At 46.4% G+C, this 26,905-nt stretch overlaps 1 long non-coding RNA gene across 1 annotated transcript; it reads left to right on the top strand.

The window, feature by feature from the left end:
* Positions 1-10: 10 nt before the first annotated feature.
* LOC125115150 (uncharacterized) lies at positions 11-26,463 on the top strand. The gene is made up of 4 exons (XR_007131990.1): positions 11-358; positions 12,710-12,797; positions 15,257-17,456; positions 23,911-26,463. It is a non-coding gene; the product is annotated as an uncharacterized LOC125115150 (long non-coding RNA).
* Positions 26,464-26,905: the final 442 nt, after the last annotated feature.

Below are 26,905 nucleotides of genomic sequence, written 5' to 3'. Positions count from 1 at the left end.
GCGAGCGGGACCCGGAAGTGGGGGGCTGTGGCGGGAGGTGAGGGCCGGCGGCCTGAGGTACCTTTGGTAGGCGAGAGGAGCGTGGGGTGACAGAACCTCGGCGGAGGGGCCGCGCGCGCGCGGCGGCGGGAGGCCCGCCTGCCTGGCCGGACCCCAGGGGTGTCGGACGGTGGGCAGGGCCTCCTGGGATCCCTGAGGCGCCGGCAGGAGGAGACGCCCTGGGGTCGGTGCCTCCACCTTCCCGTCCGGGCGGTTACAGCTTTCCCGTGTTCGCTGTCAGATGCAGGGACCGGCGACCTCGGGCGCCTGGTCCCTGAGCCACACCGGGGAGTCGTCCGAGCATCTCGGGATGAGGAAGGTGCGTGTAGGGTTTAAGATTTCGCGCGCTGGAGCGACGCCTGGGCTCCTGGCTCCGCCTCCTGACCTCTGACCTGTCGAGCGGGTTGCCTGAGTCCCCTGAGCTTGGTTCTGTGGCAGTTCGACGGGGACCATCGTAGCATACGGTCCTCTGAGGTGGCTGGGGGAATTAAACGCTGCCGCCTCAGCGGGAAGCCAGCCGGGTGCCAGCCGCGGGTCGGAACCAGCCAGTTGTCGTCCGTGTGGTGGTTGGGAGGGCGCGTCTCAGCAGCCCTCCCTGCCTCCCTCGGGTTTCGGGGTCAGAGGACCACAGTCAAAGTGCAGGAGGGAGGGAGATTCGGCTTTGGGAAGAGAAGCGGGCCTGCATAACCGAGTTCGGTGAGGGTCATTTCGCTGGCGTCCGATGCTAAGGTGAGAGACGGCCCTTGGGTTCATCTCCGCTGACATCGCCGGTCACAGGGGACTACTGAAAAGACCGAGACCCCCTGATTGTGCAGGCGCCGATAGTGTGCCAGTGGCGCCAGGGGTTGGCAGTTAACGAGGCCAGTGTGAAGGGGAGATGGAGAACCTGCCCCAGAAGCCCGGTCAAGGATAACAGTTCTGGGTGGTTGGGTCAGGGAAGGCCTCGCAGATTTAAATGTCCTATCCCGTTGGAAGGAACAGTAGATTTTTCCCTGCGAACAAGGAAGGGAAAGGATCTTCCATGACACGATACGCAGATTAAAAACTACGTGAAACGTTTCCAAACACCTTTGTAATTCTACATGTGCTTTTATAAACGTTTGGCGTGGACATCCATAGCAAAAGTTCACCTCTTTGGAAGGACTCTTTAAGGCCCAAAGAGTTTTATCTGCCCGGAGTCACCCAGCTGCTGAGTTCCAGACCCAACTGGTACCGCTTAGCACGTGATTTCCACCGCGGCTTAAGGCTTTATTCGCCTAGAACATCTTGAACAGTCGCAGCCCTCTGTGATTTATAAAGCACTGTACTTGAACCTTGGCCACCAGTCAGTCACCCTGGGGCTTTGAAAATGATGGATGCCTGAGCCACCTCCAGACCTATTAAGTCGGAAGGGGTGTGCAGTGCATGGAAGGCACCTATAATTTTCTTTTTACAGCATCACAGGTGATTTTGGTACACAGAACTGAGAGTCACTAGATTCCAGGCTTTTTTTTTTTTTTTTTTTTTGACAGGACAGCTACGTCTAAAAGTTTGATTCACATGCGTGTTATGTTTTTTGTACTCAGAAAATACGAATTCCTGAGTTCTGTAGCCTTGTGCTAGACAAGAAACTTAGTAGACATGTTCCTCCTTAGCCAACAGATTTTTTTCCCCTTCATTTTCAATCCTTTCCAAAAATGGGGCCAAGGTAAGTTCCAGTATGTGAATGAATTACAGATTTTTATTTATTGAGAGAAACTGGAATAAATGTTATATGGGAGAAACGCCTAAAAGATGAGTAACATTCTGGCAGGATTGGCCAGGGAGTATATTCTTCTGTCCACTATGTAATTAAGTTAGTCTGTGTCAATAATCCCAAAACATAGGCCCCGGAAAAGTAATCCCTGGAGGTACTTCTGGAAGAAGAGACTTCCATGGCCATAAAGCGATTTGGCCCCCTGCCACCCGTAGCTGCAGGGAGGCTGAGGGAGCAGAGAGCAGGACTACAATGATAAACCTAGGCTGGTCACAGTCCACAGTCCAGACATCCTGCCGCCTCAAATCAAACTAAAATGATGTTAAATGGAGAAAAAAAGGAGAGAATGGGTTTTGATTAAGCAGCTAAAAGGGTCTGCCACAACTTTGCTGAACCTGTTGTTTTCCAAGTATTTGGGACACAACCGTTTTGTGAAATAGCATCAAAACTTGGAAAGTGCTAGCTTTGTGTGTGTGCGTGTGCACGTGCACGCATGCACACACACACACAGCCGGACAATTGAACAAACCATTAGGGGATTAGACTGTATGGACAGTTTTTCTTATTCTAAAGTGGATCTGACTCCCCTATTTGGAACGATCTTGCCTCATTGGACTTACTTTTCCTTAGAAAATGCCATCCAATCCACAAGCCATGCCCTTTGGTCACTGTAGATTAATAGGACGTGTAGAGATGGGCCTCAGATGTCCATCCAGCTACATCTTTTCATTTTATGGACTTGGAAACTGAGGTCCGAAGAGGTTAAGTAATTTACTCTCTGTGATAGACCTTTGTCTGCAGACATCCAGGCCAGCATCTTTCCATGTCGTCATCTTCTTTCCTGGCCCTACTCTGCCTGAGGATCTTCCCTAATGAAATGTTGTAGAGCCCCACAGTTATGCGTATTTATTTCACTGTGGATTTGGGGGTTTTTACATTTCATGTAAAATAAGGATGTTTTGTAGGTTATGCTTTTAACCTGCTTGTTTTGTTCAATATTGCTTATGGAAAGAGCTATGAAGAATTAAAAGCATTGTTTTTAGCTAAAAGCATAATTTTAATTATCCCATCATTACTGAAAGTTGAATCATATTCAATTTTATGTTAATGTCATTAACTACAGCGATCACTTGCTTATGTATTTTTAAACATGAGTCTAAATAATCAATGTAAAACTTTGTACTTTGTCGCTTACAATTAATGTTATCGCACTTCACCTAGGTAATGCCTTAGCACTCAGCTAAAAACTAAGCTACTTTCAAGTCCCATGTTGTCCCATTGTGGATTTGCTTCAAAATTTGAAAGCAAAATTTCAATAAAATTTCTTCTTAGGGAGTCTGTGCTGAATCAAATCTGCATTTATACCATATGACGTGACTTCTGAGTAGATGCTAACTCTTTGAAAGCCTTGATGAATTCCCTATGATAAAGACTAGTGTTCTCTAGGAAAAATCCCAGCTTAGATGCACAGCTTAATCTGTTGGCACAGAACTATCGAAAAGCAAAATAAATTTCACAACCTAAGGGATAGGCAAAGGAAGGATCTGAATAGAGTTTTTTCAAAGAAGCTCCCCGAGTGGCCAATGAGTACCTAAAAAGATGGTCAACATCGTTAGCAGTCAGAGACATACAGCTTAGATCCTCATTGAGATACAACTGCATCCTCCTGAAGGGGCTACAAGCAAGAGGACAGATAAGAGATAACACAGAGTGAGAGTGTGGGGAAACTGGAACCAGATACGCTGCAGGGGGGGGATGTAAAATGGTGCAGCTGCCTTTGAAAACAGTCTGGCAGCTTTTCAAAGAATTAAATGCATAAAGGGCTTTCATGTGATCCAGCAGTTCCACTCCTGGATGGAGAAATGAAGATACACTTACTCAACAAGAAAAAGACAACCAATTTAAAAGTGGGCAAAAAATTTGAATAGACTTCTTTTTCCAAAGAAGGTATGCAGATGGCTATAAACACAGGAAAAGATGGTCGACATCATGGAGTTCCGACTAGGAACCATGAAGTTGCAGGTTCAACCTTTGGTCTCGCTCAGTGGGTTAAGGATCCGGCATTGATGTGAGCTGTGGTGTAGGTCTCAGATGTGGCTCGGATCCTGCGTTGCTATGGCTGTGGCATAGGCCGGCGGCTACAGCCCCAATTAGACCCCAGCCTGGGATCCTCCATATGCCACGGGTGCAACCCTAAAAAGCAAAAAAAAAAAAAAAAAAAAAAGAAAAAGAAAAAGAAAGAAAGAAAAGATGCTCAACATCATTGGTCATTAGGGAAATGCAAGTCAAAACCACAGTGAGATACCACTTCACACCCATGAGGAAGGCTGTCATCTAAGTCACATGGTAGCAAGTGTTGAGGACATGGAGAAATCAGAATCTGTGTACATTGTTGCTGGGAAAACAAATGGCACAGCCACTTGGGATAATACAGCTTGACAGTTCCTCAGTAGGTTCTCCATAGAGTTACCATGTGATCCAGCAATTCCATTCCTAGGGCTGTACCCGAGAGAAATGAGAGTGTCCACAGAGAAGCTTGTCCATGAACATTCATAGCTGCATTATTCACAGTAGCCAGAAAGCAGAAACAGTTCAGATGTCAATTAACTGATTAATGGATAAATAAAATGTATATCCATTCAGTGGAATATTGGCCATAAAAAGGAATTGATCCATACTACAATGTGGATGAACCCTGAAAACATGCTAAGTGAAAGAAGCCAGTCACAAAAGATGACACATTTTCTGGTTTCATTTGTATGAAACATCCAGAATAGATAGATCCACAGAAACAGAAAGTGCATCTGTGGCTGCCTAGGGCTGGTGCAGGAAGTCAAGAGAAATGACAGGTGACTGCTGATCAGTACAGAGTTTATTTCTGGGGGGCAGAATGAAAATGACCCAAAATTTGTACAACTCAATATACTAAAAAACATTGAACTGTACATGTTAAGCAGATGAATTAGATGATATGTGAATTGTATCTCAATAAGCCTGTTAATGCGGGTAAAGTTAGGAAGGGCACCTCTCTGAGACCAGAGGTGACAGGTCACAGTGTGGCACAGAGACTGCTCATCACCTCCCAGTAGCTGCTCTTCCCGTGCGTAGATTGGAGGACATGGCTACCAGAACAAAGGCTACATTTTCCAACCCCCCATGCAGCTTGGTGTGACTTTGTGACTGATTCCGGGCAATGGGATGTCAGTGGAAGCGATGCGTCTAACTTCTCAGTGGCCTTACCAGTCATGAGCAAGCCCTTCTCTGCGTGCTGGAATGCAGATGAGATGGCTGGAACTTGAACAACATCTTGGGCCATGAGGTACAAGCCACATGTCGAAGCCAGCCGAGCAACAAACCAGGTGGAGTCCCATGTCCCTACTGGATGTGGAGCTGCCATCCTAGCCCTGGATTCACTCTGTGACGGGGAAACAAACTTCTACCTTGTGTAACACAGTGTGTGACTTTGGAGTTTCTGTCACGTGCCTTCCTACGGAATTCAAACCAACAGGCATTAATGTGAATATAGATTAGTTTAAAGTTAAGGGAACTAGTGTGCCTGGCTTGTTCGTAGCTCAGAAAATGATAGCTCTTCCTACTCACTGATTCCTCATGTGCTTCAAAAAAAGCAGCCAAAGTAAAGTGTTACTAGTTCAAAAAATATATTTATAGAAGGGAAATTTGGGGTTATAACATTTCAAAAGTGTACTGTAATAAAGTAGCTTGAAGTTTATGGAACTCAGAATCTGGAAAAAGCAAGTTTTTTTAAGAACAAAAGGAATTGTGTGCTCTCCCTGTGCTTTTTAGGAACCACATTGGATATTCCTGGGCTTGCTGCCAAGTCAGGTTTTGGAGAGACGGTCAAAAGGAGTGACATTCTGCTCTCAACTTCACGTGTTCTCTTTGGATTGAGGCTCTTGAGGTTTTGGAAATTTTCCTTGGGATTTTCCTCTAAGAGAATAGACTCTCCGCCCCCACCGTCACCCTTGAGTGCTCTTCCCCTGGTCCCACGATGTTGGGAGGAGGTGTGACGAGCCCTCCTGCTTTGAAAGGGGCCCCAGGCAAGGCTGGGTGCCCACCGGCTCCAGTGCTGCTCACCAGTGTCAGCTCCCCCGAGTGTGTGTGGCCAGAGCTCAGTGTGATGGTAGACAGTGGCTTTTATCTGCCCTCATCCTGCAGGCGCAGGAGAAGCAGGGCTGCTACAATAGCCCCCTCAGGAGTGGGGAAGCGTGGGGGGTGGCAGGACCCTCCCCGCCTTGGGCTATGTCTTCACAGTGACGCCACCAAGTCAGGTGGGGTCAGGAGCAGGAAATCATAGTACAGATTTGACCAGAGAATTTAACCCAGAGATGAGCAGGTGCAGAGCTATTAACTAGGTAATAGGGTAGAAAAGGACTCTCAGGTGTCACAGAGGTGACCACTTCAGGAAGCAGCTGCCACCTCTGCTGGGAGGAGGAGATGGGAAAGGTCCGATTATGATGCCGCAGAAGCTGAGAGGAGTGGGCTCTGCTCTACTGATGCTCTGCTCGCTGGAGGGACTCTGGTTCTTCAAGTGCCAGAGACGCTGCCCGCGGCCTCAGCTGCTTGGGTAATGGAGCCCTGGATCAAGGCACCAGGAGCCAAAGGTGGAGGAGGGAGCCCTTCCAGCCCCATCCTGCAGCGTCGCCAGCCCTTCTGGGCAGAGCCCAACCCGGAGCCGACCTGCAGGGTTGCTCCGCAGATTCCCGCTCAGCACCAGCAGGCACAGCATTCAGCTGAGGTTTGGAGCCAGAGCAGATAACGCCTGTGCCTTCTTAGGTGGAGAGATGTCCCCCTGTAAGTGGGCAGGTCAGCAGCTGCCTACAAGCTTGAATAACCCAGTCAGTTCCTCGGATCTCATAATAGTACCTCCAGGCTGACAGAGAAGGATCCTCGTCCAAAGTCACCCCAGCCAGATGTTACACCTCAGTTGTAACCTCTCCCAGCTCTACCCCCAGGGCTGATTCCATCCGGGAGTTTGGGGGGGTATCAGAAGTGGAGAGGAGTTCCCTGGTAGTCAGGTGGTTAAGGATCCAGCATTGTCCCTGCCAGGGCTTGGATTTGATCCAGGGCCTGAAAGCTTAGGCGTGTTGTGGGCATAGCCAAAAGAATTAAAAAACAAATAAAAATCAAAACAGATTTTAAAAAATAAAAGTGGAAAGAGAAGTTGAGGAATGAAGAAAAATGAAACAGCAGCGGGGAACATGCTAGAGCAACTTCTCTTCACTGCTGGGGCCTCCCTCCTTCAGCAGACAGGTGCTGATTGTGAGGGAAGCAAGAGCAGCCCAGGACGGGAGTCGCGCTTGCCTCCAGTCCCAGGGATCTCATCCACACCTCCCCAGAGTTCCTGACAGCCCGGGAGGCCACAGGACCCAGTTCTGGCCAAAAAGAAGAACCCCCACCAGCAAGATTGAGGGGAAAATTTCTTGGACAGGCCAGAGCTGTGCAGAGGGTGGTGCCCTGGGCCTTCCCTGCCTTTCATTCTCGGGAAGCTAATCTGAGAATGGAATTCCTGGCCCTGAGGCAGCCACCTCACCATTGTCAGGTGCTGAGGACACCATCCCCGGGGGGCAGAGCGGGCAGAGAGCCCAGGTTCTGGATCCCTGTGGGCTGCTGCTCCAAGCCCGGAAGGGCTGTCTCTGCTCCCCTGTTGCTCTCAGCACTGTTCTGCTTCTGCTCCTTTGGGGGTTTCCTGTTCATTGCACCCCTGATACATTCCAGAGTGGGGCGGGGAGCCCAGCAAGCTGCGGCAGAGCTTCCTGAGGGAGACGGTGGGGAGGAACCACTGGAATGGTGTCAGACAGCTGCCGAGCAGGTCGTGTCGAACAGAAATACCACAAACAACGCAGTGGCTCCAGGAGGATGCAAGTGCACAAGGGTTTAAGTGACGCCCAGATAAAAAATGCCGTTTTGTGCCAATGAGCTCCTCTCTTTGCCGTTTACTATAGGCCCAGCTCCCCTGCTGCTGTCAGAGTGTCCTGCTTCCCCCCCTCAGGAAAGCACACCTTTCCTGGTCTCCTTCTCCCTGGAATCTTGAACTCTGGTGAAGAATATGGTGAAATGTTCCAAGTGTAGCAGGGGCGTTACTGATAGGGAAAATCGTAACCTGTAAGGAGCACATCCTTAAACACACCTTTTCCTATCAGCTACCAGGAACTCCTGAAAACAGTGCCTCTGTACTCCGGTAAACGTGACCTAGAGACGTCCTAGGAACAAGGAGATTTGCTAGAGGCAAATGAGTAAGGAGAGGTTCATCTCAGAACAACAATAATGAGCAAGCCGCCAGGAAAGCAGAAAGATCACATCTTTTGTAAAATTAGTCCCTAGTTCTCATCTGTGGCTCTTCTGGCTCCCTTTTTCTGCTCCCTTTTCTTGCACTTTTCAGACAATCCGGAGCAGGAAATGAGGATGTTGATTTCTCTCTTGGGAAAAGTACCAGTGCATGTTTGCAAACGATGGCATTTCTTTACGCACAGAAAGCGCTTCTCATGACGTCTGCTTTCCTTTTCCCAAGAACCCTGAGGGCTGTCATTCCCATCTTCAGATAAAGAGCTCGAGACCCTAAAAGATAGCAAAAGCTTAAATACTTTTTTCCTGGTTCACATAGCCAGAAAGCAAGTACCACAGCTAGAATTGAAACCCGCCCAGTTCCAAGACATGTGTTCCTAATCCTGATACTGGGCCGCCTCCTGTATTTGATGTATTAGGAGTCCTCATTATCTGGCACTTTTTCATACTAGTCTAGAGTTTCACATTTCATCAAAGTGGTGAAATTCTTGAAGTCCAGCCTCAACAAATTACTTGATTTTGACGTTTTCTGACTCAGGTTCAAATTCCTTTGACCTCATTTTCTATATTTATAGACCAGGAAATACTAATACCAGGTCCACTACTTTAATTACATTGTACTTTCAATACTTAATGAGAGTTCACGTCTGGACACCTTCGAATAATACTCATTCCCGAGGCCTACTCAAGACCTTCGAATCAGAAATCCTTAGGGCTGGGCTGGGAATCCACAGTGAAGCAAAATGACTGTTCTTTTTAAAAAGTCACACAAGCTTTGTATAAAACTGTCAAGAGCACAGAAGAAGAAAGCAAGCATCCCCAGGAGCAAGCCCCCCCGCCCCCGGAGGAGGGTGATGGTGACAGTGGCAGCGGTGATGATCACAGCACAGACAAGCCAGTCCTCCTGGGTCCCAGAACTCACACATCTTGTCTCATCTACTCACCTCTCCCTTCCCAGCAGTCTTCGAGCTAACACACTGTTACCCACATGTACAGATAAAGTGATGGCGGCTCACAGTCTTTGAGCATCTGTCTCTATTAGTTTCCTCAGACTGCGATAACAAAGTACCACAGGGAGTTCCCATCATGGCTCCGCAGTAGTGAACCTGACTAGTATCCATAAGGATGAGGGTTCGATCCCTGGCCTCACTGTGGGTTAAGGATACGGTGTTGCTGTGAGCTCTGTTGCAGGTCACATGCAGGCTCAGATCTGGTGTTCCTGTGGCTGTGGTGTAGGCTGGCAACTGCAGCTCCAATTCAACGCCTAGCCTGGGAACATCCATATGCTGTGGGTGCGGCCCTAAAAGTAAAAAAAAAAAAAAAGTACCACAAGCTGGGTGGCTTAGAACAGCAGATGAACTCAGCCAGTCGTTAGGCTGGAAGTGGGGCATCTCGGTGTCAGCAGGGCTGTGCTCCCGTTGAAGCCTCCCTGAGGCTCCTTCCTTCCTCTTCCAGCTGCCGATAGCCTGGGGCAGTCCATGCCTGGGCTAGTCGGTGCCTGGGCTTTTATGTGCCATCTCTGCCTCTGTCTTCACCTGACAGTCTTACTTCTGTGTGTGTCTGTGCCCAAATTTCCCTCTTTTAAGGACAGGAGTCTTCTTGGATGAGGGCCCACGCCTGGCAAGTCATCAAAAGTGATTCCATCTGCCAAGACCCAATTTCCAAATAAGGTGACATGCCGAGGTCCTGGGGCCCAGGACTTCAACTTACCTTTTTAGAAGACACAGTTCGACCCAGATGCTATCCAAGGATACAATGGCTAGTAGAGTGTGAGACTGGATTTAAACTTGGGTGATGTTAGAACCTGGCCCCATGGCTGTGAGCCACCACCTATTCTATCTCGGCGATGCCCTCGGGGCCTTGTGCTGTGGTGCCTTCAGCAGGGGAAGGAGTAATAAACGCAGAAAACATCTTGCAACTCTTGAGTAAAAATTTGTTTATGAGAACACAAAACTTGGGGCTAGTCTCAGACATTTGCTCTACAGCAGTTAGCTACAAACAACTCCACAGCATTTTGAGGTGGGGGGTGAGTTACGATGGAAGAACTTTACACCCAGCAATTTGTCTTTCAGCGGCACAGGCAGGCATTCTCAGAAATGCAAGGGCTCCGAAAATATTCCACATGTTGAAAAACTATTTGAACATACATTCCAGTGGTTCATAGGGTTTGGGATTATGTAGACCAGAAAAAAATCTCAAAAATAATTTGGAAACCAACGGACGGATTGCCAACTTTTAACTTTGTAAAGGCATTTAAAGCCAATCAAACTACCATCGAGTGCACACATATAATGGCTTCATAAAAGATAGATCGTCTTAACGCCAAAAATATGAAAAGGCTGTAACCTGGTAGCTATTTCAAGGGGGAAGTTTAACTTTATGAAAAAATATTTGTATTTAATACATCTTACCCCAGAGCGGTGAAGAACTTTCTCTGTAGATAAGATCTCAACCCTGAAGGGGTTTTTGAAAACCAGGAACTCCCAGGGACCCAACGAAGGATAAGCGAAAATGGGGCCTGGCCAGAAGTTGGGATTTATGCCACTGAGGGAAAAATACGATTTGAAACTGACCATAATCATTTCCATTTTCTAAGGAACGTTTCAGGGGGCAAATAAATCTTTGCAGTGCTACCCCTGCCACTGAGAGAGGGTGGTGGAGGCAGAGAGGAAAAGAGAGAACTTGTTCCCTCTGCTGACATCTGGGCTTCCACTTAGTTTTTTCCGAGTTCTCACGAAAAGACCTATGCAAGGACCCCTGGTTTGAAATGATGCTTTGCATTAGCACATTTAATTAACACTCCCTCCCTGAGCCTCTGTAAAAAGAGCGTGTCTGCATGCAAACTGAGGGTATGGTACTGCCCGCTTGGCTGTAATTGCTAAAAACTTCTGCACGTTCAAGTACAAGTGAGGCCAGACTGGGAAAAGAGCCCATCAATCAGCGGTTCATGACATATAAAGGGTGAGACTCGAGACTGGAGGAAGAGGAGGGGACCAGGACCTCCCTCCCAAACGTACAGGACGAGGGGCCGGGAGCCAGGACAAACAGAGTCTGTAGGCCAGCATACTGGGGACAGACACGGAGCCTGCTCGAAGCGTTCAGTCGCATTTATTTTTGGAATGAGTTCCTGGACTGAGTAAAGAGGGGCAGCAGTGGAGCCGGCTTAAAGCTGAGGAAGTGGGTTTGAGTCGGGAAATTCTGCCCTGGAGCGTTGCCCTAGAGCCCAAGCTGAGTGTGAAGTAGAACCACGATCAGGAATGGCAGCTCTGAGGGACCGCGGTGATGTCCCTTCCCCACCTGCGTCCCCACCTTCCCCATCAGTTCCGTCCTCACCTGCGAGGCAGATGGACCTCCTGCTGGCATAAAGTGACACTGCGGTACATCAGAACCCGACTTCCTTATTGCCATAGCAACAGAGATGTCGCTCTGAAAGATGTGCGCCAAATAAGACATTTGCAACCTTTATGAAGGGATTTATTTGTACTAGGGGAACAACTAAATCCTCAGATGAAATGTCTTGACACAAATGAAAGGTTCCCTCCTTGCTACTGGAAGCTTGATGCCCGCCGGTGGCTTGTCAAGGCCGCTGAATTCCAAGCAGTAACCCGGAGATCCAGGCTGCTTCCCTCTCGTGTGTGGCTCCACCATCCTCAGTATGTACCCTCTGCCGTCGCCACCTTATTAAAGAAGGAGATGCACGTGGGCTCTTAATGCCCTCTGATCGTAGGTGGCAGATGTCTTTTATGCTTCCAGCCCATTGTTCAGAACGAATCAAATGTCCTCGACGTAGCTACAAGGCAAGGGCGTCAGGAGAAGCAGGTGAGCAGTGAAGGACGTGATCACCCGTCTACACAGGGGCAGAAAAATGACACACATACCCTGCATCTGCATCAGGAGAGATAATGTTATAGTGACTTTATTTTTCAAAAATTCTTTGTTAGAGTTGATTTACAAGTTCTGTTTCTGCTGTACAGAAAAGTGACCCCGCCATATATGCGTCTATGTTCTTTCTCTCACATAATCTTCAATCCTGTTTTATCACAAGCAATTGGATATAGTTCCCTGGTAATGACTTTAATTCTCTCATATATAACGGAATGGCTGTAACATAAGCCCTGACATGGTCCTTAATAAAATAAAGCCAGGGTTTTTTAGGAAGGATAAATGAGCAAGAATAACCAGGAAAAGTTGGGAAGTAAAGTAGAAGAAGGCAGGAATCTCCGCTCAGGTGTTAAAATGTATGGTGAAGCTCCAGTTGTTAAAATGATCTGGTGGGACTTGCCCAGAATAGATAGCAAGATCATTGGAATAGAATGAAAGGTCTAAGAACAGGCCGAAGAGTATCTAGGGATTTAGTGTGTTTAGATAAGCGCAGCATGTTAAATCAGCATGGAAACGAGTGTTTATCTTCAAAACAGCACAGGAACCACTGACTCGCCACGTGGGAGGGAACGTACCCTGTTCCTCAGGCTCTTCTCCGAAATGTGCTTCAGGTGGATCAGGACGTTAAATGAGTTAATAGAGGAAGATGGAGGCTTGGGAAGGCGCGTCTTAGCGGGACTCTATGGAGATAGAGATGCTTGCACTTGTTTAACCTAAAAATGTTAAATGTTCTTGTGCCCCAAACAACAGATCAAGTTGAATCAAAAAAGAGGAAAGAAAGCCCATCGCGTGTGACAGACAAGAAAGTGCTACCGTTAAAAGGCAAACAGTTCTAGAGGTAAATAAGAAATGCACAAAATTGGAGTTCCTGTCGTGGCACAGTGGTTAACGAATCCGACTAGGAACCATGAGGTTGCGGGTTCGGTCCCTGCCCTTGCTCAGTGGGTTAACGATCCGGCGTTGCCGTGAGCTGTGGTGTAGGTTGCAGACGTGGCTCGGATCCCGCTTTGCTTTGGCTCTGGCGTAGGCCGGCGGCTACAGCTCTGATTGGACTCCTCGCCTGGGAACTTCCATATGCCGCGGGAGCGGCCCAAGAAATGGCAAAAAGACCAAAAAAAAAAAAAATGCACAAAATTGTATGAGCAGATAGGCTTTTTTTTTTTTTTTAAGGGCTGCACCCGCGGCATATGGAGGTTCCTAGGCTAGGGGTTGAATTGGAGCTGTAGCTACCAGCCACAGCCACAGCAACTTGGGATCTAAGCTGCCTCTGGGACCTACACCACAGCTCACGGCAATGCCAGATCCTTAACCCACTAAGCGAGGCCAGGGATCCAACCTGCCACCTCATGGTTTCTAGTCAGATTTGTTTCTGCTGAGCCACGATGGGAACTCCTGGGCATATTTTTTGATGACCCAGAATTTCAACATCGTAAGTGTCAAAGAAATACAAATTCCGGAAAACTGACACCGACTTCTGCCTATTGAATTGGCAGAGAAAAAATGATAATCACTCAGTGCTCTTAGGGTGCAGGATGATGAGGAGAGAAAACTTATACACACTTGTCTTCTGCCTCCATATCCACAAGTTCCACCTCTACAGATTCAACCAACTTCTAATCAAAAATATTTTTTTAAAGAATTCCAGAAAGTTCCTAAAAGCAGAAGTTGAGTTTGCTGCCCACCAGTGAGTATTTATGTAGCATTTGCATTGTATGGGGTATTATAAATGATGTAGAGATGATTTCAAGTGCATGGGAGGCTGTGTGTAGGTTCTGTGCAAACACTGCACCATTTTATATAAATGAGGGACTTGAGCATCCGTGGAGTTTGGTAACCTTGGATGTTTTGGAATCAAAGCCCCACGAACACCGAAGGCTATGCTCCCTGGAAAGCAGTTTGTATTAGAAGTCTCAAAAAGTTCCTGGAGTTCCCATCGTGGTTCAGCAGAGACGAATCTGACTGGCATCCATGAGGACTCAGGGTCCATTCCTGGCCTCAGCTCAGTGGGTTAAGTGTTGCCATGAGCTGTGGTGTAGGTCACAGACAAGGCTTAGATCCTGTGCTGCTGTGGCTGTGGTGTAGGCCGGCGGCTACAGCTCAGTTTTGACCCCTAGCCTGGGAACCTCCGTATGCTACAGGTGCAGCCCTAAAAATCAAAAAAGTAAAAATAAAAAATAAATGTCTCAAAAAGTTCCTGGGGAGTTCCCGAGCAGTGGTTAACGAATCCGACTAGGAACCATGAGGTTGCAGGTTCGATCCTTGGCCTCGCTCAGTGGGTTAACGATCCGGTGTTGCCATGAGCTGTGGTGTAGGTCGCAGACACGGCTCGGATCTCGCGTTGCTGTGGCTCTGGCGTAGGCCAGAGGTTACAGCTCCAATTAGACCCCTAGCCTGGGAACCTCCACATGCCACGGGAGGCGGCCCTAGAAAAGACAAACAAAGTTCCTATCTGGGCACTCTACCTCTAGAAATGTATCCCAAGGGAATAATAATAAATTTGTAGAAATAATGATTTAGTAAAATATTTACCCAAATCTCAGTTTTAGAAGCAAAGTTTGAAAACAACCTAAATGTTTAGTAATAATTCTCGGTACATATCCACTGTGTCTTGACTGAGTAAATTGCTTTCTGTCCATCTGCACAGACCTTGTAAATATTGCTGGAAAGGTTGTTTATAGGCATTAAAATGTTCCTAGTCTGTATTTGAATGAACAAAGCCAGCTACCTACAGTATGTTCCTGTTTTAACGTTGAAGTTTTTATATATGCCTTAAAAATTCTAGAAGCGTGTGTTCAGCATTAACAGCCATTACCTGTGGTTGACAGAATTAAAGCAATTTATAATCTTTTTCATTCTCTATATTGAAAATATATACATCATACAATAAGTATTATGTCTCACTTAATTTTTAAAAATGGGGAAAGTGGAGGGAAAAAAATCATGAGACTCCTGGAGTGGCCACTGCCAGGGTCTGGCAAGTGGAGCAAAAACAGAGAAAGACCGTCTTGCCCTCGTGGCTGCCTGAAAACAGCCTCTTTCAGAGCCGGCTGTGTCTTTGCCATGGCTTTGTATTCCAGCAGCTGGTTTCACAGACGGGCTCGGCCAAGTACAGCGTGTGCCACACCAGGTGGTTTTTGGAGCTCACCAGGTATGAGTAACGCTTGCTCATTTGCCTTTGGATGAGTCCGTGTGGGGCGCCGAGCTGTTGACAGAACCTGCGCTGAGAACAACGTTTATTTATATCCACGCACAATCGTTCACGTCTAAATTGAGGGCTTTCTCCTCATTTGCTCACAGTGTGCAAACATTTGCAGTCCCTCTGCTGATGATCCCGGGTTTGGTTTGGCTGGGCTTGAGCAAATGAAAAGGAACCAGGACGGTGAGTGGAGCTGAATGCTGTGATTCATGTGTGGAAACAGGGCACAGTTGCTTCTAAGATACGTGTTGGGGACACTGAGATCTCTAGACTTCTGTTTTATACCTCGAGGGCAAATTCATCTGTGTCGTGCTCCTGCTGGAAGATGTTTTTAAGACTCTGTGTGTGTGTGTGTGTGGGTGTGTGTGTGTGTGTAGACTGGCTAGGAATGGGCCGTTTGTATCCGTGGGGTGTCTTTCTGGAGCAGGAACATGCCCATAAGCCTCTGCTTGGTATGAAAAAGGTCAAATATACAAAAAGCAGAGATATGTGTAATGACGCTCCCCAAGTAGGAGTAGGTGTCATTGCTTCAGCAAGCGTCAACATAGGGCCAATCCCCTGTCCTTTATAACATGAGACACTACAAATGCCAGCTGCTGCGGAGCTCGCATTGGAAGTCTGAGAGACTCTTCTCTGTAAGTGGGACTAGGGAGCCAGACAGGCCTGACCTGAAGCTGGCCTGAGCCTTATAAGTTGCTGCTGGGTTGATCTTCGGCCACGTCACCTTTCTGACCGTCATCTGTAAAAAGGAAATACAGTCCGCACCTTACAGGACAATTGCCTTAACCCAAGGCTCCCTTCTTTGTTTCCAGCAGGTCCTTAATTGCTATTTTATTACTGTTTCTACATGTCTATCTAGAGTGGACAACCTAAAGGAAACAAAGAGAAAGTCCTCCCCAATATTCAGACCTCCAAACAGGCTGATAAATAACCACTGCCCACCTGCCGAGGTCATCGGTCAGGGATGAGCACCTTCCGGGAATTAAACCTGTAACTGGCAACTGGTGCTGGTGTGAGCTGCTGCCTTCTCATTGTAAATGGCAAATACATACCGAGATGGTTCCAAATTTCACCAGCATGGCCTGAACAATTTTTTTTTTTTTTAACACTTCCTCCACTAGCTGGCCCCTTGCTTGGGTTCAGGCCCAGAGCTGCCCACAGGGTGATCCGTGTGCTCTCATGAGTCCATGTCGATGAATTTTTCAGCCCACCTTCTACCAAGGAAGAGAAAACACAGCAGGCCTGTGTTGATGGGAAGCTAGTGAGTTAGGAGAGATGGGGAGGAAGCCTGGGGAGCTGCTGCTCTGGTGGTGGGACCTATGGGGGAAAGATGAGCGTGTGACTCACCTGGGTGGAGTGCGCAGAACAGGAGGAGAAGTCCCCGAACCTGGAGCTGTGAGGCGAGCCAACACCTGGGCCCACAGGCACTCCAGCTTTCTGGGGATCCTCCTCCAGCATCGCCAAAGCCTGGGCCGGGTGCATCCACTTAACTCACGGGGCAGGCCCCCAGTTTTTGAAGGATCTTCACACCAGTAAGTTCAGAGGCAGTGAGACCTCAGGCGGCTTCAGTCTGTCCCCGAGGACTCAGATCATGCTTGTGGGTCCCCCTTGTTCTCTTCTACCTCATCTCCATCTTCCTCTCTCCACTGCCCGCAGCCTCCAGCAGCAGCCACCTTATAGACACTGCTTAGCCCGGTCCTGCACTTGCTCAGGTCCGGTCTCTGTAACAGAACACAGGCGCATCTCGTGATGGTGCTTCTCTGATGGAGCCTTAGCCGATGCGCAGAAGTAGACAACTGTGTTGGGACGGAGGAGGCGCCCTGAGCTCCAGCTCAGCCCTCCTCCCAAGCCCTTCCATCCTAGGATCAACAGGTAGAGCCACCACACCCTGTGCTCTTTCCCATTCCCAGCACAAAGGGGAGGAGGAGAAAGCCAACCCCAGAAGCTCCACCTAGCAACTGCCATTGGCCCCCTCCTTCTATTCCTGCATCTTCAGGCGAAGCTCAGGAGTGGGGTCGTTGCCTCTGGGGGTTCTGCTACCCAGAAAAGAAGCACGTGTTGGGGGGGAGGGCGGCCATCTCTGCAGAGACGGGCAAGAGGAGTGGCCCTAACGGCGGGGACGTGAAGTCCTGACCGCTAAGCTACCTCTGTGCCTTCAGGAGCCTGTGACTGACTACAGCAGGAGAGCAGGTGTGGCATGGATCCCGTGCAAGCCGGCAGTGGAGACCCAGCGCCTGAGAGTGACGTGGGGAACTAGAAGGAGCTAGAAGTGTCTTAGACCGAGCTTTTGTAAAGCTGAGGGTACGTTTACCGGGGGGAGTTTTCTGGAAGGGTCACTTTACACTCTGACTTCAAGAAGACACAAGATGCAGCATAGAGTGAAGGGGGTGGAGGGCTGGGGCAGCTGCAAAGTAAGACTATTTCTCATTTGGAGTAGACTCTGCATTTGGTGGTGTTAACTGTTGCTTGACTTGTGTACTTTAGATTCCAAGGTAAACGTCTGAATGTGTGTGCCGTCGAGATGTGCATTTTGGTGAAAGAGAAACTAAGTAATGTGTATTTTTCCTTCAGTTTTTCTTGTAAACCAGAAGGGTTTGGGTTTGTTTGTTTTTTGTTTTTTGTTTTGTTTTGTGTGTGTGTGTGTGTGTGTGTAGACTAGAGGCCTTTAAATATAGAAAATCATAAGGGAAAAAATCCATATTAGAAAAAAAATGTATCTCAGGAAACCAACTTTACAGCACTGCTCTGGACTTTTGCTTGACTGTCCCCTTCAAATAATAACTAAAGTGCATTTGGTATAAGTACTGGAGAGCTGAGGAGAGTCTAGAAAAAGAGCCAAAGAGGAAAATTACTGTATTAAATTTTTTTTCATCGCTTCCAGCCGTTACTTTAAAGAGAAGGTAGCCAAGGCCTGTATTTACAACGCCTGCATTTATTTACTGGACTGCTGCTTTTAAAATAGGTCAAGGGTCCTATGTAGTTTTAATTTTATTGTCCTATTTTCATTTAAACTCAAAAGTAATTAGTTCCTTAAAAATGAGCAGATAAACACACTAAGCTTAAGTACCTTAAAGGTGTTTTAAACATTGACATAAAAATCAGTACTTCATACAGATGATTATTTTATCAAGAAATTATGAAATATTTGGACTATTAGAAAACATTGTCCAGAATGTGAGACTTCAGTATGTATATCCATTGTTTGGTATCAGGAAAGTTTGAATTTGCTTAGGAGCTCCTTAAAGATTGAGAATTATGTTGTTAAAAAAATTAAGCAAACCCAAAGAACTCATCTTTTTTCTGATGAGTCACCTCGTTTGCCAAGTTAAAAAATGTAGAAATAGGCACTTAGTGCTGATTTAAAGCATGATGTTACATGGTATTAGGAATCTCTGTCTCAAAAATAAATAATGGGGAGTTCCACTGCAGCTCAGCAGGCTGTGAGGATGCAGCTTTTTGATCCCTGGCCTCCATCAGTGGGTTAAGGATTTGGCGTTGCTACAAGCTGCAGTGTAGGTCGCAGATACGGCTCAGATCTGGTGTTGCCGTGGCTGTGGTGTAAGCTCCCAACCCCAGTAACTTCCATATGCTACAGGGGCAGCCCTAAAAAGATTAAATAAATAAATCAATAAACGGTACAAGACTGGGCACAAGAAAGGGTAGCAGGTCTGATTCTCAGGCCACAGACACAGGGGAGAAAGAAGTGTATCTTCTCTTGTGTACTTTATTCCATTTTTGGAGGTAAGCACTTACCTTCTAATCCAAGCTTGTATTCCACCACCATAGAGGTAACTTTGCCAGTTGTGGGTTCATTGCCCTTTTCACTGTGACTTAAAAGTTCAACAAGTTTTAGAACTCACAGAGAAGATAAACTAAAAAAAAAAAAATCTCTTGATGAAATATGCAAGAAATGGGGCTGACACAACTACATTATCTACATGCAGATCAAAAATGAATCTAGGTAGGAGTTCCCGTCATGGCTTAGTGGTTAACGAATCCGACTAGGAACCATGAGGTTGCAGGTTCGATACTCGGCCTCGAGCAGTGGGTTAAGGATCTGGCATTGATGTGAGCTGCAGTGTAGGTTGCAGATGCAGCTCAGATCCTGAGTTGTTGTGGCTGTGGTGTAGGCCGGCAGCTACAGCTCCAATTAGACCCCTAGCCTGGGAACCTCCATATGCTGCAGGTGCGGCCCTAGAGAAGAAAAAAAAAAAAAAGAAGAAGAAGAAGAATCTAGGTAGACGTTACACTTTCACAAAAGTGAACTCAGAATGGATTATAGACCTAAATGTAAAATGTAAAACCTACATAACTGCTACAAGATAACATAGGAGAAAATATGCGTGACCTAGGGTTCGATGGTAACATCTGAGATAAAACACCATTTAAAAGCTTCTGCTCTGCAAAAGAGACAGTATTCATAGAATGAAAAGACAGGAGTGGCTCAGAAAGTTAAGGATTCAGCATTGTCACTGCAGTGACCTGGGTTGCTCCTGTGGCATGGGTTCAGTCCCTGGCATGAGAACTTCCATATGCTGCAGGTGTGGCCAAAAAATAAAGAGAGAGAAAATGAAAAGACAGACTACAGACTAAGATAAAATCTTTGCAAAACACACCTTAGATAGAGGACTGGTATCCAGGATGTATAAAGAATTCTTAAAGTTGAAAAACAACCCATTGAAAATAGGCAAGAGATCTGTACAGATATATATATATTATATATTATGTATATATAGCAAATAAGCATAAGAAAAGATGTTCAACATCATGTGTGACTGGGGAAATGTACATTAAAACAGCGAGATGCCACTACACACCGATTAGAGTGGCCAAAAATCCAGAACATCAGCAACATCAGGTGCTGGGGAGGATGAGGAGCAACAGGAACCCTTGTTCGTTGCCGGTGGGAATACAGAAGGGTACGGCCACTTCGGAAGACAGTTTGGTTATTTCTTACAAAACTAAATATGTTCTTGCCAGATGATCTGGCACTTGTGCTCATTGGTATTTATGCAAAAGTATTGAAATGTTATGTCCACCTAAAAACCTGCTCACTGGTGTTTAGAGAAGCTTTGTTTATCATTGCCCAAACTTGGAAGCACCCAGGATGCCCTTCAGTGGGTGAATGGATAAATAAACTGGGGTCCATGCATACAAGGGGGTATCATTCAGAACTAAAAAGAAATGAACCAACAAGCCATGAAAGACATGGGGGAGCCTTAAATGCGTATGACTAAGTGAAAGAAGCCAGTCTGAAGGAGCAACACTGTGTATGATCCCAACTATATGACATTCTAGAAAAGTTTAAAAAAAAAAAAAACAGGGTGCCAAAGGTCTGGGGAGGAAAGGATGGATAAGTACCGCAAAGAGGATTTTTACGAAATGCGTCTATCACGCTGCAGGACACCGCGATGGGGAATTACGCATCATGATGCAGTGTAGATTTGTCAAGGTCATGGCATGGACAGCACTGAGCGCTCCGATGTAAACCACGGACTTTAGTTTGGTTACTGATAATGTATTAATATTGGCTCACTGAGTATAACGAATGACCACAGTGACTCAAGATGTTAATCATGGTAATTACGGTAATTGGAATGTGAGGAGCATGTGGGAGCTCTACCTTTCTCTTAACTTTTTCTAAAAACCGGAACACCTAAATCTGAAGAGAAAATGGAGAGATCTCATGTAAACACAAACTATTTCCAATAGGAAAGAACAGAGCAGGCCAAGAGGAGCAATAAAAAAAAAATTGATGATTTGTTTTATAGGAGAACCATTTAGATATTTAAATCAAAGGGCAAAATTAATGTCAGGCAACTTTAATAAAAGTGCATCTAGATTATCTGAATTAAAATTTTAATTTTAAGGAATTTAAATATGACGGGAAAAAGTAGGAATTTCCCCCTACTATCTATCTATCTATATATCAGAATAAATGAAGCAATTAAAATGTAATTCTGCTGGAAAAGTATAACCTAAATATTTTATATCAAGCCAGTATTTTGTATGTGCAAATGCAACAGGAACTTTTTTAGATATAATTGAGGACTCAGAAAAGATTCCTCTTATATGTCAGTCCTGAAAGAAAATGCCCTGAAAATATCCTGATCACTAGAAACGAATTATAGCAAAGAATTGAAGCAAAGACTACAGCATAAAAGAAATGGTGATATATACTAAAAGCATAAAAATGTTGACATTTCATCATTAGTAAGTCTACAAATAACAAATGTTGGAGAGAATGTGGAGAAAAGGGAGCCCTCCTACACTCTTGGTGGAAATGTAAATTGGCACAACAACTATGGAGAGTACTGTGGAGGTTCCTCAGAAAACTAAATATAGAACTACCACATGATTTAGCAGTCCCACTCCTGGGCACATCATATCCAAACAAAAAACCATAAATCAGAGGGACCAGGCGCCTATGTTCATTGCAGCACTATTCACAATAGCTGACACATGGAGACACCTAAGTGTCCATCGAGGTATGAATGGATACAGAAGATGTGGTACAGATGCACACAATGGAATATTACTCGGCCAGAACAAAATGATGTCATTTGCAGCAACATGGATGCAACTAGATTCTCATATTAAGTGAAGAAATCAGAAAGAAAAGACATACCATATGATATAACTTAAGTGTGGAATCTAAAATATGCACAAATGAACCTATCTACAGAACAGAAGCAGACGCATAGACATAGAGAACAGCCTTGTGGTCGCCAAGGGGAAGGGGGAGGGAGTGGGACGGAATGGGAGTTTGGGGTTAGTAGATGCAAACTATTGCATTTGGGGTGGATAAGCCCTGAGATCCTGCTGTACAGCCCAGGGAACTACATCTAGCCTCTTGGGATAGACCATGATGGAAAATAATATAAATAAGGGAATGTATGTCTATGTATGTGGGTCACTTTGCTGTGCATTAGAGGTTGGCACAGTATTGGCACTTGAACTTTTAAAAATAATAAAAAATTTAAAAATTAATAGGGTAATACCCTCCTCCAGGATGGCAGGACTCCATGAAAAGTGGGAGGCAGATCGCCCTAAAAGACAGTTACTGGTAATCAGGCTGATGAAGTGTTAGCAGCTGAACCACCCTCTTGTTCCTTAAAGCTCCTTTCATCCTCCACCTGCTTTGCCCTTCTCTCCGACCTAAACTCTTCCAGATGGAATTCAGCCGAAATGACCGTCCTCTGAGGAGGGTGAGATTCTGCTTACAGGTCAGGTTGGTACCTGCTGGTTTCTGTAGAGGAAAATGCAGCACACAGCCATGGCGGAAAGCTCTCAAATGGTTTTATGGAGAAGGCACCGACTTGGCCCTTCTGCATTCAGCAGCACCCACACTGGACTTCAGCTGATCATGGAACTGGTCCTTGAGTAACTTCTTTTAAAGTCAGGATCGCTCAACCACTCAAATAAAAAAACTCCAAAAAATAAAAAAATAAAAAAACTCCAACCAAACAAAACAAACCTGAATTAACTAATGGGAGCTGCTGCTTTATCGATGCATTTGCTTTATGGTCTAAAATGGGGTTTTAATAAATTTATGCTCCGGTAGACACATTCAGGGCCGAAGTATTTTATATCCGGGTTGCTGCTTTCCTGCCAAGGCTTGGCCCTCTCAATCTCCCACTGGGTGCCCGGGAAGGCTGAGTGCACTCGCCACTACTTAGAAGCCTGCTTTGCCTTGGGCACTCTCTCCACAAACTCCAAGATGTATCACATCAAGTGTGAACAGGTCAGCTGGCTCCACCGTCTCTGCAGCAGCTCGATGTTCATCAGTACATGTGCAGATTAACGATCAAATCAGAAATCCCCGCACTCAAATGCAAGTACAGGGAAGACGCATTTGTCTAGACTCCACTAGTGACTCCCTGTCTGCCGTGATTATTCATAAGTGGTAAAAACGCTCTAAGTAAAAAAAAATGGACATTTTGTCTTTCTCTATGAATTTTCACTCTGCTCAGGGGTAAAGTAAATCTGTTCAGATGTCACATGCTCTTTCAAAAGAGGGTTTGATCTTATGAAATGAAATATTTTTCTAATATGTTAGGATCTAGAGGGTTTTTTTCCCTGTGCGAAGGGATTCTGATGTTTGACATATTACGGTGCGACGGTACAGTTCATCACGTGGTTGATAATAGGTACCATCCTTGAATTAAGGGAACCACTTCTTAAAAGTGTTGGAGGGAGTTCCCATCGTGGCACAGGGGAAACGAATCCGACTAAGAACCATGAGGTTGCAGATTCGATCCCTGGCCTCGCTCGGTGGGTTAAGGATCTGGCGTTGCCGTGAACTGTGGTGTAGGTTGCAGATGAGGCTCAGACCTGGCGTTGCTGGGGCTGTGGTGTAGGCTGGCAGCTATAGCTCCGATTAGGCCCCTAGCCTGGGAACCTCCATATGCCGCAGGTGCAGCCCTAAAAAAAAAAAGTGTTGGACAATTTAGAATTTTTTCTGTCAAGTGAACGTTCTACCCAGTTGTATTATAAGCTCCTTGCATTGAAGGCTTATGCATTTTGTTTTTTGTGTCCCTAACTCACTCTCTCAATTGCTGCCTCATTGTGGCAGAAAAGTGTCTTCCATGTAAGAAATACTCAGTAAAGGGCTTTCCTGCAGTGTTGTGAGACTTGATTATTCCAAACACGAAGATTCAAACCAGTTTCAAACAGCTAGGTGTGCTCTCGTTAGTTTGTTTTCTATCTAAATGGTTTAAATCGCTCATTAAATTGTTTACTTTTTATTTTTCAGTGTGAGTATAATATCAGGATGATCTGACTGCAAGCAACAGAGAATCAAACAGAAATGGCCTAGGGAGTCCCTTCATGGCTCCCCAGTTAACAATCTGACTGGATCCATGAGGATGCATGTTCAATCCCCGGCCTCTATCAGTGGGTGAAGGATCTAGTGCTACCATGAGCTGTGCTGTGGTGTAGGCTGGCGGCCGCAGCTCCAATTGTACCCCTAGCCCGGGAACTTCCATATGCTGTGGGTGCAGCCCTAAAAAGCAAAAACAAACAAAAAAAATGAAACAAAACAAAACAAAAAATCCACAAAAAAATCAGAAATGGTCTAAACAAAGAAGAAAACGTGTTATCCCTTACTACAAGAAGTTTGGGGGTTGAGTGGTTAAACGCATGATTAGTTTAGAAACTTGACAGCACCACCCAGGACCCATTTTCCCTAAGGCGGCTGCTGCCCCCCACCCTGTAGGCTTAGCCACCGCAGCAAAGACACCCCCCCTTCCCCAACCAGAGCCCTGCGTCAGGACTGGAAATGGCCTCCTTCCTTCCATCCCCTTCCAGAACCTCCGCAGAAGACTCCCCTTGACGTCCCATTCCATCCCATACTGGTCACTTGGCAGGGGGAACGGATTTACCCTGGTGGCCAGAGACAAATTAAGTCGCCCCTGGATCATGAAGAGCCCCCATCTCTGGAGAACACTTGACCACTCAGTACCCAGCAACTCGGGTACCCCTGGCAAGAAAGAGACAGGTGATACCCACTGGGTCCTGTCCACAGCGCCTGCCCCCAGCAACCTGTCTGCCTGGAAAACTGAGGGGGTGCCACGCGGGTCTGTGTCTTCTCTGTAATTTTCCCGAGTCTTTCCCATTAGGTAAGTGTCGCCCTTTTCCCTCTTTGCGGCTTTCCTCCTTGGCACGTCACCCAGGTTTTGTTCAGCCACAAGGGGCGATAGGCTGAAAGAGGAATCTCCAGGCTTAGGTGATGGGCGAGCCGTGCGTCTAACAGTCCTGGTGATCCTCACCCGTTTGCCTGTGCACAGTTTAGGAAACGTCCCCCTGCTCCGCCACGGAGATGAAAGACCAGGTCCCTGGAGGGGCTTCGCGGAAGGATTTTTCTCCCCAGTAAAGCGGTGAACAAGCCAGGGGTGCGCTGCCCTACGCGCCGTCTGCCTTTGAGCCGCCGCCAGCTCACATCCTTGAGCAGAAATGTTGCAGGGAAGCAGAAAGGGCCGAGTCTCATGGATCGTGCTGAGCGTTGCATCCACCCAGGACTGCTTACCTTCACACTTCTGCTCCGGTGGCAAAGCAGCAAACCCCTATTGTGTAAGCCTTTGTAGATGGCTGGTGCCACTTGCTGCTGAAAGTGACAGATAATCTTTCTAGGAATATAACCCCTAAAGCCCTTTATGGTAACAGATGCACTTAGAGAATGTAGTTTTCTTTCTTTGTCTTACTTAAAAAAAAAAAAAAAAAGCTGAAATCTGCCTCAGGCAAAAAGACAAACTGAAAACATATGTATGCATAATTGAAGTGCAATCAATATTCATTAGAAAATGAACGAATGTTCTTCAGGTTACTTTAATAAGTTTTCTCAGGGAATCTGTTTTTGGATACGTATGTCAGCTACAATATTTGGCACTTCCAGGAGCTCTGTGTTGATGTCCTTCCTAGAAATTGCACTTCTGCGCATTTTTCTGCGCCTTTGGGGTCTCATGTTCCTGGAAGGAATCACTTTTCACTCCCCTGGCTTTTCCCTCGAACAGGTAACTTGTAACTTGCTGTTGCCTAGCAGCTGGCTAGGTATCCAGCATTTGTCCAAAAATATGTTCCTACAATACCTTCCTGTCTCAGCCATTCCATTCACAAGACAGTTTAAACATTTCTCCATACTATTCCACAGATCATTCATAGATGAACCATTTGAACCATGCAACAAAGTCTAGAAACTTTTATGACTTTTAACTTACATGACAAGTTATCATGTACTTGGTACCCTCAGCCAGGTACATGTTAAGCTCAGGTTTCATGTATGTTAGCATGGAACCATATTTCCTTGTGGATAAACCTATAGATTTATCCCCACCCCCGCTTCCCTTCCCAGAAGTAACTGTTGCCTTGACAACAGGGTAAGGACAGCAGTGATGATGGCTGTGATAACGATTATGATAATGATGGCAGGAGAAACTGTATGCTGGCCATTATCTAAGCACTTTACATGCATTAGCTCCTTTAACGCCCAAGGAGGCATGTGACAGAAATGCTATTTTTATCCCCATGTTAGAGATGAGGGCTGAGGAAAGACTGGTGAAGTACCTTGCCCAAGGCCACACATCTGGTCCCCAGAGAAGCCAGGCTTCCTACCCAGGCAACCCAGGGGTCCCATACACTGTCGCTGCCTGATAGGTAGCAGTGGTGGTGACACATACTTCCTCTAAGTACATGCGCATTCATAATAAAGACACAGTAGACTTATTTGCATGTTTAGAAAAGTGTATGGTTTCAGAACATTTGTTGTTCTTCCCTGTTATGAATCGTGTCGCAGTAAACGTCTCGCATCACCTCACGCGTGTGCTGCTCTATGGCCAACATCGAAAGGTCTCATTTCTGGAGTTCCTGTCGTGGCTCAGAGGTTAACGAACCTGACTAGCATCCATGAGGTTGCGGTTCGATCCCTGGCCTCGATCAGTGGGTTAAGGATCTGGCGTTGCCGTGAGCTGTGGTGTAGGTCGCAGACGTGGCTTGGGTCTGGCGTTACTGTGGCTGTGGTATAGGGCGGGGGCTGCAGCTCCGATTCGACCCCTAGGCTGGGAACCTCTACATGCCGCGGGTTCGGCCGTAAAAAGACAAAACACACACACACAAAAAAAAGAAAGAAAAGAAAAGTCTCATTTCTGCTGGGTAGATTTTGCACATCATCAAATTTTTTTTCAGTTGTTCCAAAATAGCTCTTCAAAGTGTTAGTACCAGTTTGCAGCCACAGCAACACTATATAAGACTTTCCA

This window comes from Phacochoerus africanus, chromosome 14, assembly GCF_016906955.1.
Source record: "Phacochoerus africanus isolate WHEZ1 chromosome 14, ROS_Pafr_v1, whole genome shotgun sequence".
Lineage (NCBI taxonomy): Eukaryota > Metazoa > Chordata > Mammalia > Artiodactyla > Suidae > Phacochoerus > Phacochoerus africanus.
This window is presented reverse-complemented; position numbering and strand designations above follow the sequence as displayed.